Here is a 14013-nt window from a genome sequence, read left to right on the forward strand (position 1 = left end):
CGAGGTAACAATATTAAATTCAATCTCGATAAAAAAGGTCAAATTCAGTAGGAGGATTTCAACAATAATGGGTTAATGATGAGGGTTAATCATGAAAAAGGGTTAGTAGGCTCAAGGGGTTTCACTAAGGGTTTAATTATGTAGGAAGGCTTTTTATAGAGTAAATGAGTTAAATCCTAAGTGCCTTTATCATCTCAAATCATACGTGTGATCTCGATATGTATAGTCGAAGCAAGTTTTAGAATAACAGTTCAATGTTGACACACTCAAACCACAAAAGAAGTGAGCAAGAAAAAAAGCTATATGCTCAAAAGGCTAAAAAATCTCACAAAAAATTTGGGTTTTTGATGTCATTCCTGTATACTTAAGATTTCAAGATAATACCTCAATTTAGGAAAATAATCTAAAAAATTTTAGTTGTCAAAATATCAACTTATCATGCTCGATTCTCTAATGTCCTATAATCAAATAATCATGCATAATTCCCATGGTCTAATTCATGACATACCAACAATAATTATAGATCAATCAGAATTTATTCGATCAAGATTATGAGAAAATCACTTAAGTATAAGACCAACTTCAGGGATTTGAGAATAATGCAAAAACTTAGGTTTCATGTTCACCCCCCACACTTAAGATGTACGTTGCCCTCAATGTACAAAGATATATTATTCAAAATAAAGAAAATCATAAGAGGAAAAGAGGTGAAACTCCCTGTTATATGGATGTGGAGCTTGATTCTGAGGATGGAGTGTTCAGGGAAAGTGGTGGCTGCCATTGTTCTTGGCTAGATGAAGAAATTGGGTCGTTAAACATGGCACTTGTGAGGTATTATTTCTCTTTTGTTTCTTCATTCCGTAAAATATTCCTAGTACTTTTGCTTGGAAGTCTATAGAATCATGAAGAGTTTATTAAGAGTTGGTGTGGAAGAGAGCGTAGTGGAATTACTTGTTAGAAATACCAGAAAATGGAAAAAGTAAAATTTACTAATATAGATATGTATTTCAAAATAAAATAACAAAATTTAAATGAAATAAAAATCAAAAGAAAAATAAAAAAAATAAAATAAAAATAAGAATAAATAAAAAATAGGAGGAGTTAATGATCCTCGTCGGTGGGGCCCTCAAGTGATGGTGCTGGAGTGGCAATGTGGAAGTGTTGGCTCAGCTTCTGCATCATGGCTTGCATATCATCCATCTGTCGGTCCCGTCGCCGATCTCGCTCGTGGATCATCTCGAACTGTGTAGTGCAATACTGCTCAAAATGGGCGAGTCAGTCGGAAAGGTGTGCCAATGAAGCAGCCACATAAGCTGGTCGTTCCCTAGGTGGCGTGGTAGAAGGCTCCTCATGCTGTGGGGGAACATCATCAGGGATGTCTTCAAGATCCTTCTCGTCAATGGCATGCGAGAGACGGTACTGAGAAGTATCGGTCCCATGGCGGCGCTCGATCATCCTCATGTGTAACATAGTCGTGATGCCCTGTGGGGACATCTGACCTATCAAGGTAAGTGCTGATGACTGGGCCGCGGTGTTGAGGAGGCTGAAGTGTCTGGCAAGGGGCATCACGTAGGGGCTGATGGAGATCACTCCCTTCCTATGCCGCTCGGTCTGATGGCGAATAGCGAAAGCAATGAAGTATGCTAAGTCAATCACGTGTGCATTCGCCATGCACCATAAATAGTAGGCATCGTGGGTGGTGACGATGCTGGTGCTCTCTCTCCTTCCGGTCAAGGTGTGTGCCAATATGGCATGAAGATATCGTAGGGAAGGGGGGAGAGCTGAGGCCTTCGAGTGGCTGGGGTCGTAGGTGGAAGAGAGTGGTGCCAAAGCCTTCCAGCACAAGGAGAGGGAGATGTGGATATTGCATGAGAGTGCATTCATGTCCTCCTCCTCCATAAACTCGTCGGTGTAAAGTCCTAGAGCAACTCCAAACTCTGGGACACTCATCGCACGAACTAGACCGCCTAATCAGAAGTGAATGGTGCCTGGGTAATTGTGACAGCCCTAAAGTGACCCTAGTCGAAAAGCGGTTTTGGGACTGCTAAACCGAGTCACCAAACTATTTGAATATGATATTTATTGTCTAAAATATGTGATTATGAATGTGTGAAAGTTTTAAGCTTTGATTTAGTAAATTGCATGTGAAATTAGTCAATAGGACTTATGTGTGACACTTTTGAAATGTGATAGGTTAATCTATAAGGATCTATTAGTGCATGTAATCAAAGGGGTGGACTTGCATGTCAATTTCCCACATTTAATTACTAGTGGTCGGCCATGACAAAGGGTGATGGGCAAAACATGTCATAAAACATGTTGTGATAATGGTTTATGTTAGAAAAAATTAAAATAAGGAGTATGGGCAATAAAATAATAATGGAAAGGTAAATGATGATGAAAAAAAATTGTCTCATCCATGTTTCCCCCCCTCCCCTTTGCCGTGAATTGAAGAAAGAAAACAAAAAAAAAAGTGTTCATTCTTGAACATCTTTGGCCGAATAGAGGAAAGAAAGGAAGGGGAAGAGCTTGAGAAAATCGGCTATGGTGGTTTAATAGACTAAGGTATGTTTGATGTTGTCCTTGAGATTCATGCATGTTTTTAGTTGTTAGTTTGAGTTCTACCTAGCCCATGGTTTAAATCTTTGCTATGAGATGGAGATGATATTAGGCCATGGGTGTTGTCTTCTTGGTTGATGTTTGATGTTGTGGTGATGAGGCATGAAGATGAGTTAAGTTTCGGCTAAGGTGGATTTGTGTTGATGTCATTTGCATGCTAAGTGTGAAGCTTTGTAATGATACATGTGTTGGTGATTGATGACTCTTGGATTTTCTTTTTGGCATTTTTGAGTTAGACATTTAGATCTTTGTGTAACCCATGACCAAAATTGAATGGTATGGTGTCTTGATGCATTCGGCCATGGTAGAAAATAGATGTGAAATGGTAGTAAGGTGAAGTGCAAAATGTTAGTATTTGATTACTAGTGTATATATGCGTATTAGCCGAGTTTTGAACTTGAAACAAGATGATATATAATCAATACAAGTAACCATACTTGTAGGAAGTATTAAGCATATAATCGACCTCAACATAGACATGCATATTCGGCCATAAGAAGAAGATTGGTGTTGCATGTATTCGGTTAGAGGCAAGCATATTGATGCTTTTATCTTGGCTTAGACAATCGGCTAAAAGAGAGTGTGGGCTAATATGTTGAGTTGATTCATGATTTCATATGTATGTGACTTTAATGTCTAATGTATATATATATGGGCTAAGTACCTTGAGTTCCTCTTTTGATGCTCAAATGATTAAATCAATTTATTTGTTAAATTAAGCTCAAGAGCAAAGGGGAACTAAATCCGATAAAGGGAAGGAAAAAGTGGTCGAATAGCCATCGAAATCATTCGACAACATCCGAGGTAAGTTTTCGAGCAATGAGACTTAGTTTATGATTTGATTAAGTCATGATGTTTGAGCATAACAAATATACGGTGATATGATGATTCTACTTGAATTATATGATGAGTAAATTAGTCTACACGCATGACGGGTAGCCGTATGTGCATAGAGATCGTGTCATAAAGCAAACTAAACCATGCTGTTTGTATGTGGCTAGTGAGCCGAAAATGGGAGTGCTTAATACGTGACTTGTGTTTGAACTCTAATTATGAAAATGAGATATAAATGTGTCATGATTTATTGATATGTGCATGAATATTCGGATGATAACCGGGCTAAGTCCCGAAGGCATTTGCGCTAGTGACTAGTTCCGGGCTAAGTCCCAAGGCATTTGTGCGAGTTACTATATCCGGCTAAGTTCAAGGCATTTGTGCGAGTTATTACATCGGGCTAAGTCCGAAGGCATTTGTGCGAGCTACTATATCCGGCTATGTCCGAAGGCATTGGTGCGAGTTGCTATATCCGGGCTATGTCCGAAGGCATTGAGCGAGTAGCTATATCGGTTAAATCCGAAGGTACTTGGCTTGGGAATGGCGACCTTGCTGTAATAGTTTCAATTAATATGCTCGTAAAATCCCAGCAATGAGGTATGTCTTGTATATGCATTGATTTAGTTGATCCCTTACAATTAGTATTCGCTCAGTCGATAAATGAGCTACCGGCCTTTGGCTAAGTTGATCTTTTGTGTATGAATATAAGGGTTGGTAATGTGAAGTAAGTATGATATTGAGAATTTGTGCATATGAAATTATCCGTTTAGCCATATGAATACTACACTTTAGTTGTGTCTAATTTCATGGCTCAAAACTTACTAAGCATTAAATGCTTACTCCGTTTCTTTGAATCTCTGTTTTATAGATTTTGGTTCGTCAGCTATCGGACTCGGGATTGTCGAAGTTAAAGTCGTCCACACTATCAAATCCCCTTTTGGTACACTTTTGGTTGAACTTTGAAATGGCATGTATAGGACTACCCTTTTTGATGTTGGTCATGTACCTTTCGGTATTGTACAAATTTGGATAGCCATGCGAAAATGGCTTATATATATTTTTGAGCATAATATTATAAATCATTTTGTATGTATATGGTTATTGAGAGGTGTGGATGTGCTTGGCAATGATTGGCCATTGGGATGGTTAATCACGATCATACTTTGTGCTATATATGCTAAAAGGGTTAGTTGAATCATGGAAACTATGTACTAGGTAAAGTCTACCTTAAAGGCAGATGCTGACAGCAGCAGTGGTGTGAATCTGAAAAATCACTAAAAATAGTAGGAATGGAATTAAATAGTGAATAAATTATGTAATTGAACCTTGATGAATCTACTTCCATATAGAAGAAACGAAACGGTCATATGTGTTGTATTTTAAGGGATATTTAAGTTTGCGTGGGACAGGGCCAGAGCGATTTCTGGATCCCATGATCTTACTTTGAAAATTCATTATAAATTAACCAGAGATAATTAGACGTCAAGCCATATATGTATAGATTACTTTTTGAGTCTAGTTTCTATAGAAATAAACGGCATCAATATTTAAGCCCTGTACAGGGAGATATCCTAATCGTAATACGCAAAGGTCAGTGTAGTCGAACCCTGAAACAGAGGGGACTTTAACTAATAAACTGTACTAATTGGCTCAACCAAAAATTCTAGAAAAAAATTTGTAGATGAACACATGAGTATAGTTTTAGGAAAAATTTACAGAACTTGTTTTCGAGTTTTTTAACTCGAGATATGATTTTTAAGGTGACAGTGACGCAGTTAGCCAGTTCGTCTAGAATTTTAAAATGGACTGTGCAAATAAGTGTATTATGTCTGTTAGCACCTCGTGTTCGACTCCGGCAACGGGCTCGGGTACGGGGTGTTACAGTCATCATTGTTTGTCATCACCACCTGTAAATGAAAAGTAGAGCATAATTCTAAAGTTAGCTTTAAATAAATGGGCTCGGTAATAGCGAAGAACCATTCTCACGGGTCTGTGGACAGGAGAGCGCGGATGGCGTCAGCAAGCTGGACTTGCTCTACGGTAGCCTAGTCGATGCAGCGACCTGTGGTGATGGGTCGTGCGCGTAGTATCTGAAATAGCTCCTCCTGCGAAGCTTGTGGAAATTCAAGGAACGAGTGCCGAACTTTAGCTATAGCACGCACCGAGGAAGAACCTGGTCCCCTACGTCTCTTTGAGGATGGGACCGTGGCCTTCTTTCCTCTTGATAACGACATAATGTACCTGAAAATATATGAGCATTGACAGAATCCAAGATACATCAGTAGTTAAGCAAGAGGCCTAAAACTAGTATATGCTATTTAGTGGCTTAAATAATTCAAATAGAGAAAATTCTAAGGCAAATTCTTTACTTGTCTAAAGCAAAATATTACAATATCTATGTAAAGCATGTAGAACACTAATGTAGCAATACAAATTGGAAAAATAAAGTTGAGAAAGTGAACCAAAGGCTGCTGTATGGCGGCGCACGGGCGTGTTGTCGAGCACGGGCGTGTGACGCGGGGGTATAGCCGTGTGGAGGAAAAATGGAGTGTATAGAGTGGGGAAAGTGGGGATTAATGCAAGGGGAATGGATTTAAGGGTGGTTTGAGGGTTGGGGAGCTGAGAATCTTGGGAATGGTGGCCGGAATAAGGATTAAGGAGTGGGGAGGAGGAGTTTTCGGCTAGGGTTTTGAAAGGGGGAAGAAGATGAATAGTGGTTTGTTTATATAGGAGAGGGTCACATAGCCTAGGGCCACGCTCGTGTACTTTGAGGGTGAGCCCGTGTTTTTTAAATTTTCCAATTTAGGTCATGCCTAGCTACTGACCCATGCCCGTGTGTCTTGGGCGTGTGTGGCACACGGCCATGGCGCATGGTCGTGACTAGCTTTGTTTGCTTCTCCCATGCCTGTGTGTTATGGTAGCACGCCTGTGCATTGTTGTACATGGCTGAATGGCACGGGCGTGTCGCACGCCCGTTGTAACATCCTGATTTTGGGCTTAGTCGGAACAGTAGTTTAAGGACCACAAATTTGACGAGGAAAATTTTATTTTTATTATATTTTTATGGTCTACGATTTCACGGAATGATTTCGTGAAAATTTCGTTCAAAAATTTCGACGTTTGGCCACTCAATTTGATCAAAAGGACTAAATTGTAACAAGTGCAAAAGTTAAGTTTTACATGACAGAAGTGTTTAATTATTATGAGTTTTTAAATCAAAGGTCCTTAAATGGTAATTATACCATTTTGAAGTTTGTGGACAAAAATTGGACATGGATGGAATTTTTTTGAAAGTTTAGTAGTAAGGGCATTTTGGTCATTTGTATATTAAATGAAATAAAATGGGAAAAATAACACAAAATGGTCATCTTCTCCATATGGAGGCCGAAATTAGCATGGGGGAAACCATGGCTAGGGTTTTCAAGCTTTCCAAGCTCAATAGTAAGTCCGTTCTAGCCCCGTTTTTCAAGTTCTTTATGTTTTTGAAATCCCGGTAATTTGATTAAGCTTATGCTAGCAATAATTCAACCTAGTGTTCGTATTTGGAAAAATACCCATAGGTGAAATTTGTGTATTTTGGTGTTTTATGATAGAATATAAGGTTTTAAATTATGTTAGACAACTTGTGCTACTCGGTTTTAAGTGAAAACGAGTAAAAGGGCTTAATATACAAATGACCAAAATGCTTAATATACAACTTATGTTTTATGACATGCTGATCATTTTTCCCTTCTATGACAACATCAAATTCCATTTCTTTTATTGTGGGAAGCATGTTAGTAAATTGCTTATTATTATTTCATGTGAGCTTACTAAGCATAAAGCTTACCCCCCCTCTTTTCTATTTCTTTTAGTGTTGTCAGGTTAGCTCAGGGTTGGAGCCCATCGGAGGCAGCATCACATTATCAAGCCAACACCTTGACAGTATAAACACATATGCTAGATTTATCAAGTGAGTGGCATGTATAGGGACCTAATTTTATAACATGTGTTATTATTATTTGGCCAAATATATTGGTCTTTAGTGAGCTAATGATTCTGACTTATAAATCTAGCTATTTATGTTATGTTTGATATTGGTGATGTGCATATGCTTGGTTGTCATGCATGGTCGGTAATAAGTTGTTTAAGTTGTTTAATTGATGAATTAAGTTTAGTAACACTTCGTGCTTGACTCCGGCGATGGTCTCGGGTATGGGGGCGTTACATTTAGTGGTATCAGAGCTATGGTTTAGTCGGTTCTCGGACTAATCTAGCATGTGTAAAAGTCCAACTATACATGTCAATGATCCGTGATAGTGTGATGTCTCCCGACGCGTATGAGAGCCACTTTGTTTAGAGAAAGGTACTCTCCAATAGACCTACACCGACCATGTTGAATGTGATGCTAAAATATTCGAGTAAAGTATAGTCATGGCGAACTGAAACTTGGAAAGGTACGAATGAGGATTCATGAAATGTGTACATGGTGAAATGAGTTTATCCATGATTAATAGATAATTCCATGATGTATATGATCGATTTATTTTAACAAATGCATGTGTTTGAGTAACTTATCAAAAATATTGATAAGATGAATATTCATGTATATTGGTTGGGATGATTATGATTGGTAAGCTCGTATAACTTGAGTAAATGTATTAAATTGCTTGGATTGATATATATATAATTGAATGATATGTATATGATGATGTGTAAGATAAAAGTTTAGACTGTGATATACTTATCCATGTTTTTTTGGCCATTATATGATATTATGTGCTTGACTTGTCTGATTTAATGAATGAATAAGTAATATTATCTAGGAAACATTGAAATACATGTATAAGTACACTTGTTTAAATGAGATAACTAAAAAGTGAGTGTAAAATCAATATGAATGTTAGTTCCTCGAACTGAATGACATGATTGAAATATGATTGCTATGATGACCTCGAACTGAATGACATGATTGAAATATGATTGCTATGATGAAAACTGTGTTACATTTGTATATGAGAGTTGAGTCAAAGGCCCTACGACCCCTCCCCCTTACCAAAGTGGTGTTTTATAAGTGAAATTCCTGAGATTTATGTTGAATGAGTTTCCAGGTGAGAAACCAAAGAGTTCAATGATGGAATGGTTATAAGTATGATTAGAGATTGAGAATGGGTTGATAAGTACAAACATGAGCTAGAAAGATATCGAATTGACTGAAAGATTGTTTAATTTTCGCAACATCGCAGTTAGCGGAAAAGTTAATTTTGGTAAAACGATCTATCCTGGTATGATGTCGAGAAATGTATTGATTGAAATTCCCCCATGAACTGGTTTTCTTAGTGAAGGGAATATTATGGAATTTGGGATGGTAGAAATAGTTAAAGGAATAATGTTCGAAATAAGGAAATGTTCCCTGATCTTAACGTTAGATGAATGTGTTGTTAGTCTAATTGAATTATAATCTACATGGTTTTGTTTTTCTCTGGTATTTTGTTATATTCCGCCTGTTGGGAATCAATGAGAAATTGTGTATGGTGCCATGATTCTATTTGTACCGATCATTACTCTGATTGATTTTATATATATACGAGAAGCATATAGTTAGGTTGTATTTGTTGTCGATGGTTTGGAATGATGTTATTCGGATTTCTTTTCTTTGAAAAAAACTATTGGGGACTTTCATATTTTTATGAGTCCGGTTCTCGATCTTCGATGCGATCTTGTAAATTGGATTCTCGTATTATGGATTTCTTTATCTTGGATTTCTTTATACTTGGTGCTCGGTTTGATTTCTCTATCTTGGTTTTTCGGATATTTTATCTTGTAACTTGTTGATCATGGCTTGCATTTAGAGCATGACCTTCACTTGTGATTGATGTATATAAAGAACAAATATGACTATACCTCTGAATTGATCCTGATAATGTGGTGAATTTTCAAGTCCCAATGTGTATGGTGAATTTCCTTTTGCAAGTAAGTTAATCAGAGTTAATGTATTCAGTTGAGGTATCAGTATTACTTATGCTAATGCATTGGTTATGGTCTTCGATTAGCATGATGAGTGAATTTGGAATGATGTATGTTTAATCGTTCTGTTGACTAGAAGAGAGAATTTCTTGAAATATCAATTACGGATGAATAAGGTAGACTTGATTGTTCAATCTGTATGGAGTATATGTCTAGAACTTAATGAGATGTGCATACTTGAGAATAAGAAGATCTGATATTGATAATATGAAGATAATCTGGGTATAAAAAAAAATGCTAAAATGATCATTGTTTATCTTTGAGTACAAATTCTTGAAATGTTGAAAGTTTAAAGATGTATAGCAAGAATCATCAGAATTATTTTTGCCGTCTGGGAATTAGAATGGAAATAGAAAAGGTTAATATGGATTTTCTTGTGCGAGTCATTCTGTCCTTGAAAGAGGAAAGTAATATGTAGTTTTGTTAAGCGTTATGAGATATGCAAATTATCTTTGGTATACCCAAATGTCTACTCACCAGTTTATAGGATTTCATGTCTTTATGAATGTTAGATATCATGGAATTTTAATCTCCACTAATCGGATTGAGATCAGAGTTTTATATCATGATTTCTTTGGAAAGCGGAAGAGGCTTGAAATAAAAAGTGGCGAGGTTGAATTGACAAAAATTGGACCGTGTGAAATTATAAAGAATATGAGGCCGACATGAATTGACTAGTTTTGCTATTTGAATCGAAAAGATTACAGTGCGAATGTATATGTAACATAATGGTATGGATCGGACTTTTGAGTACATAAGCTTTTTAGTAGAGATTAAGTTTCAGAAAAAGTATTGTAAAGTGAATACCACTTACGACTTTTGTTTGTAAAATTTAAAGAGAGAGGTAGTAAAAGTTTAGCCTGAGTGAAAGTTCTTTAACATTGATTATAGGATTGAGGAATCCAATTGAAAAACCAAAATCACTTTTTTTGGTAAGATTTTCGGGGACGAAAATCCCTAAAGGGGGGGGAGAAATGTAATATCCTAATTTTGGGCTTTGTCGGAACAGTGGTTTCAGGACCACAAATTCGACGAGGAAAATTTTATTTTTATTATATTTTTATGGTCTATTATTTCACGGAATGATTTAGTGGAAATTTCGTTCAAAAATTTCGACGTTTGGGCACTCAATTTGGTCTAAAGGACTAAATTGTAACAAGTGCAAAAGTTGAGTTTTACATGATAGAAGTGTTTAATTGTTATGAGTTTTTAAATCAAAGGTCCTTAAATGGTAATTAGATCATTTTGAAGTTTGTGGACAAAAATTGGACATGGGTGAAATTTTTTTGTAAGTTTAGTAGTAAGGGCATTTTGGTCATTTGTATATTAAATGAAATAAAATGGGAAAAATAACACAAAATGGTCATCTTCTCCATATGGAGGCCGAAATTAGCATGGGGGAAACCATGGCTAGGGTTTTCAAGCTTTCCAAGCTCAATAGTAAGTCCGTTCTAGCCCCGTCTTTCAAGTTCTTTACTTTTTTGGAATCCCGGTAACTTGATTAAGCTTATGCTAGCAATAATTCAACCTAAGGTTCGTATTTGGAAAAATACCCATAGGTGAAATTTGTGTATTTTGGTGTTTTATGATAGAATATGCGGTTTTAAATTATGTTAGACAACTTGTGCTACTCGGTTTTAAGTGAAAACGAGTAAAAGGGCTTAATCAGTAAAAATACCTAATAGTCATAAGTGCATGTTAGAGTGAGAATTTGATGTTGTCATAGAAGAGAAAAATGATCAGCATGTCATAAAACATAAGAATAAGGGATGAAGTTTAATTCCCGAGCCTAGGGGCAAAAGTGTAATTATGCAAAAGTTTAGGGGCAAAATGGTAATTTTGCCAAAGTTCGTATTAAAGGTTGTTTTGATGAATGTATGTATTAAATAACATAATTTGGCATTATAGATCAAGAGAAACGAGATTTAAGTCGTGATCGAGGGAAAAACAAAGTTTACAAGGAATAGGCCCGATTGCTAATATTTTGTATCGAGGTAAGTTCGTATGATAATAATAATGCAATGTTATGTTTGAATTATATTTCTTACTATTATTGCATATATTGTATGATTTAATATATTGGAAAAGTTGATGGAATGGTGTTTATGATGTTGAAATATGACATGAAAGAATGTTAAATGAAGTGCAAGAAAATGATGATACATGACAAGTGATATATGAAATATGTGATTTATGTTAAAAGCTGATTTTCTATTTGAGTTGTGTCTTATTATACTATGAATGGACAATTGGTACTATGGATAGTGAGATCGACACTTCGAGTAAGTTCGTATATAAATAATCTATCGATTCTTTTTAAGTTAATATATTTTGATATCATATGAAATGTGGCTGTCTATCAAATGATTATTTGATGTAAATTATGAATTTAAATTGATTACGGACAATTTAGTAAAATGTTGAAAAGTGAGGAATTTCCCAGTTGAACCTTCGGGATGGAAACGATACCAATGAGCTATTATGAGGTCACGTGTGTAGTACTAAGTGCAGGCTACTACGTGTACCAGATAATTGGTCGCATGTGTAGTACTAAGTGCGAGCTACTATGCGTACTGATAACCGATCACGTGTGTAGTACTAAGTGCGAGGCTACTACGTGTATCGGATGGTTAGGTCACGTGTGTAGTACTAAGTGCAGGCTACTACGTGTACCGGATAATTGGTTGCATGTGTAGTACTAAGTACAGGCTACTACGTGTACCGGATAATTGGTTGCATGTGTAGTACTAAGTGCAGGCTACTATGCGTGCAGATAGCTTCACTACAAGGGTGGAAATGAGAAAATGTGCGAGCAATTGTGTATCATTATTATTCGATGAGTTCAACGGAAATCGATTAAGTGAAAATAAATGTGAAAATGATTATGTGATGAACAAGTGCAAGTATATGTTTATTTGAATTTATGAGCAATATGCTCGATATTTGAGCAAACCTCGGTAAAATGGAAGGATTAAGTGAAATTGTGCAAAAGTGAACTTTAGTAGTAAAAGCAGTGTTGGACAGACAACGGTCAGAGTGAATTTGAAAATTTACCAAAATTGTGTAAATTGAATTAAATTTCAAATAAAATATGTAATTAAATTTTATTGAGTCTATTTTCACATAAAAGAAACAGGGAAGCAAAAGAATTCCATATTATGTGATATTTGAATTCTTGTGAGACAGTGTCTGAATGAATTCGAGATCCCCTATTCTGACTTGGAATTTTTTTTTTAAAAATTATAGAAAAATAATTTTGGGGTATAATTTATATTCCTGGAATCTTGGATGAGTCTACTTTTAATAAAAACAAACTAGAACATCATCCTAGTTTTGTAGTATGAGATAAATAAATTTTAGTGAAGAAAGGTCGAAGCTGTTAAATAGCAAAATAGGGGAGATTTTGAATAATAAACTGTAATTATTGGCTGGACGAAAAATTCTGAAAATTTTATGGTGGAAAGATATATGAGTCTAGTTTTTATGAAAATTTACGGATCTTAATTTGGAGTTTAGTAACTCTAAATATAAATGATTTGGTGACTATTACTTAAGAAAACAACTTAACCAGAACATGTGTAAATGTACAAATGAGTTAGTTTTATTGTGGGAATCATGTTAGTAAATTGCTTATTATTATTTCATGTGAGCTTACTAAGCATAAAGCTTACCCCCCCTCCTTTCCATTTCTTTTAGTGTTGTCAGGTTAGCTCAGGGTTGGAGACCGTCGGAGGTAGCATCACACTATCAAGCCAACACCTTGACAGTATAAACACATATGCTAGATTTATCAAGTGAGTGGCATGTATAGGGACCTAATTTTATAACATGTGTCATTATTATTTGGCCAAATATATTGGTCTTTAGTGAGCTAATGATTCTGACTTATAAATCTAGCTATTTATGTTATGTTTGATATTGGTGATGCGCATATGCTTGGTTGTCATGCATGGTTGGTAATAAGTTGTTTAAGTTGTTTAATTGATGAATTAAGTTTAGTAACACTTCGTGCTTGACTCCAGCGATGGTCTTGGGTACGGGGGCGTTACACCCGTGTTGAAGAAACAAAATCGAGCCTTGTCCCTGGCACACCCGTGTGTTCCTATCAAGTTCACCCACAGCTATGTCGCGCGGCCGTGGGGATTTATCGCACCCAGTGTTTTGGGGAAATCATGTACTGCTTCAACACGGTCGTATCGCACGGCCGTGTCTTTTCCCCTGTTTGGCCACGGCTTTAGGCACTTCCGTGTGCCTGGCCGTGTGTGTTGAAAAACTTTACAATTCAAAGATTAAGTTAATTGATTCGAAGTGTGAGAAAATAAAAATAAAGAAATCAAAATATGTTAGTGCTCGGGTTACCTCCCGAGAAGCGCTTATTTATAGTTTAAGCTCGACTTACTTCTCCGTTGAATGATCATGGTGGTTCAAGGTGTTCATACTCCTCATTCCTATTGTCAATTTTAAAATAAGGTTTTAATCGGGTGTTGTTTACCTTGAAAGTGTCGAACTTGGGGTGACTCACCTCCACCGTACCGAATAGAAAAATACTGAGTA

The sequence above is a fragment of the Gossypium arboreum genome, chromosome 10 (genome assembly GCF_025698485.1).
Source record: "Gossypium arboreum isolate Shixiya-1 chromosome 10, ASM2569848v2, whole genome shotgun sequence".
Classification (NCBI taxonomy): Eukaryota; Viridiplantae; Streptophyta; class Magnoliopsida; order Malvales; family Malvaceae; genus Gossypium; species Gossypium arboreum.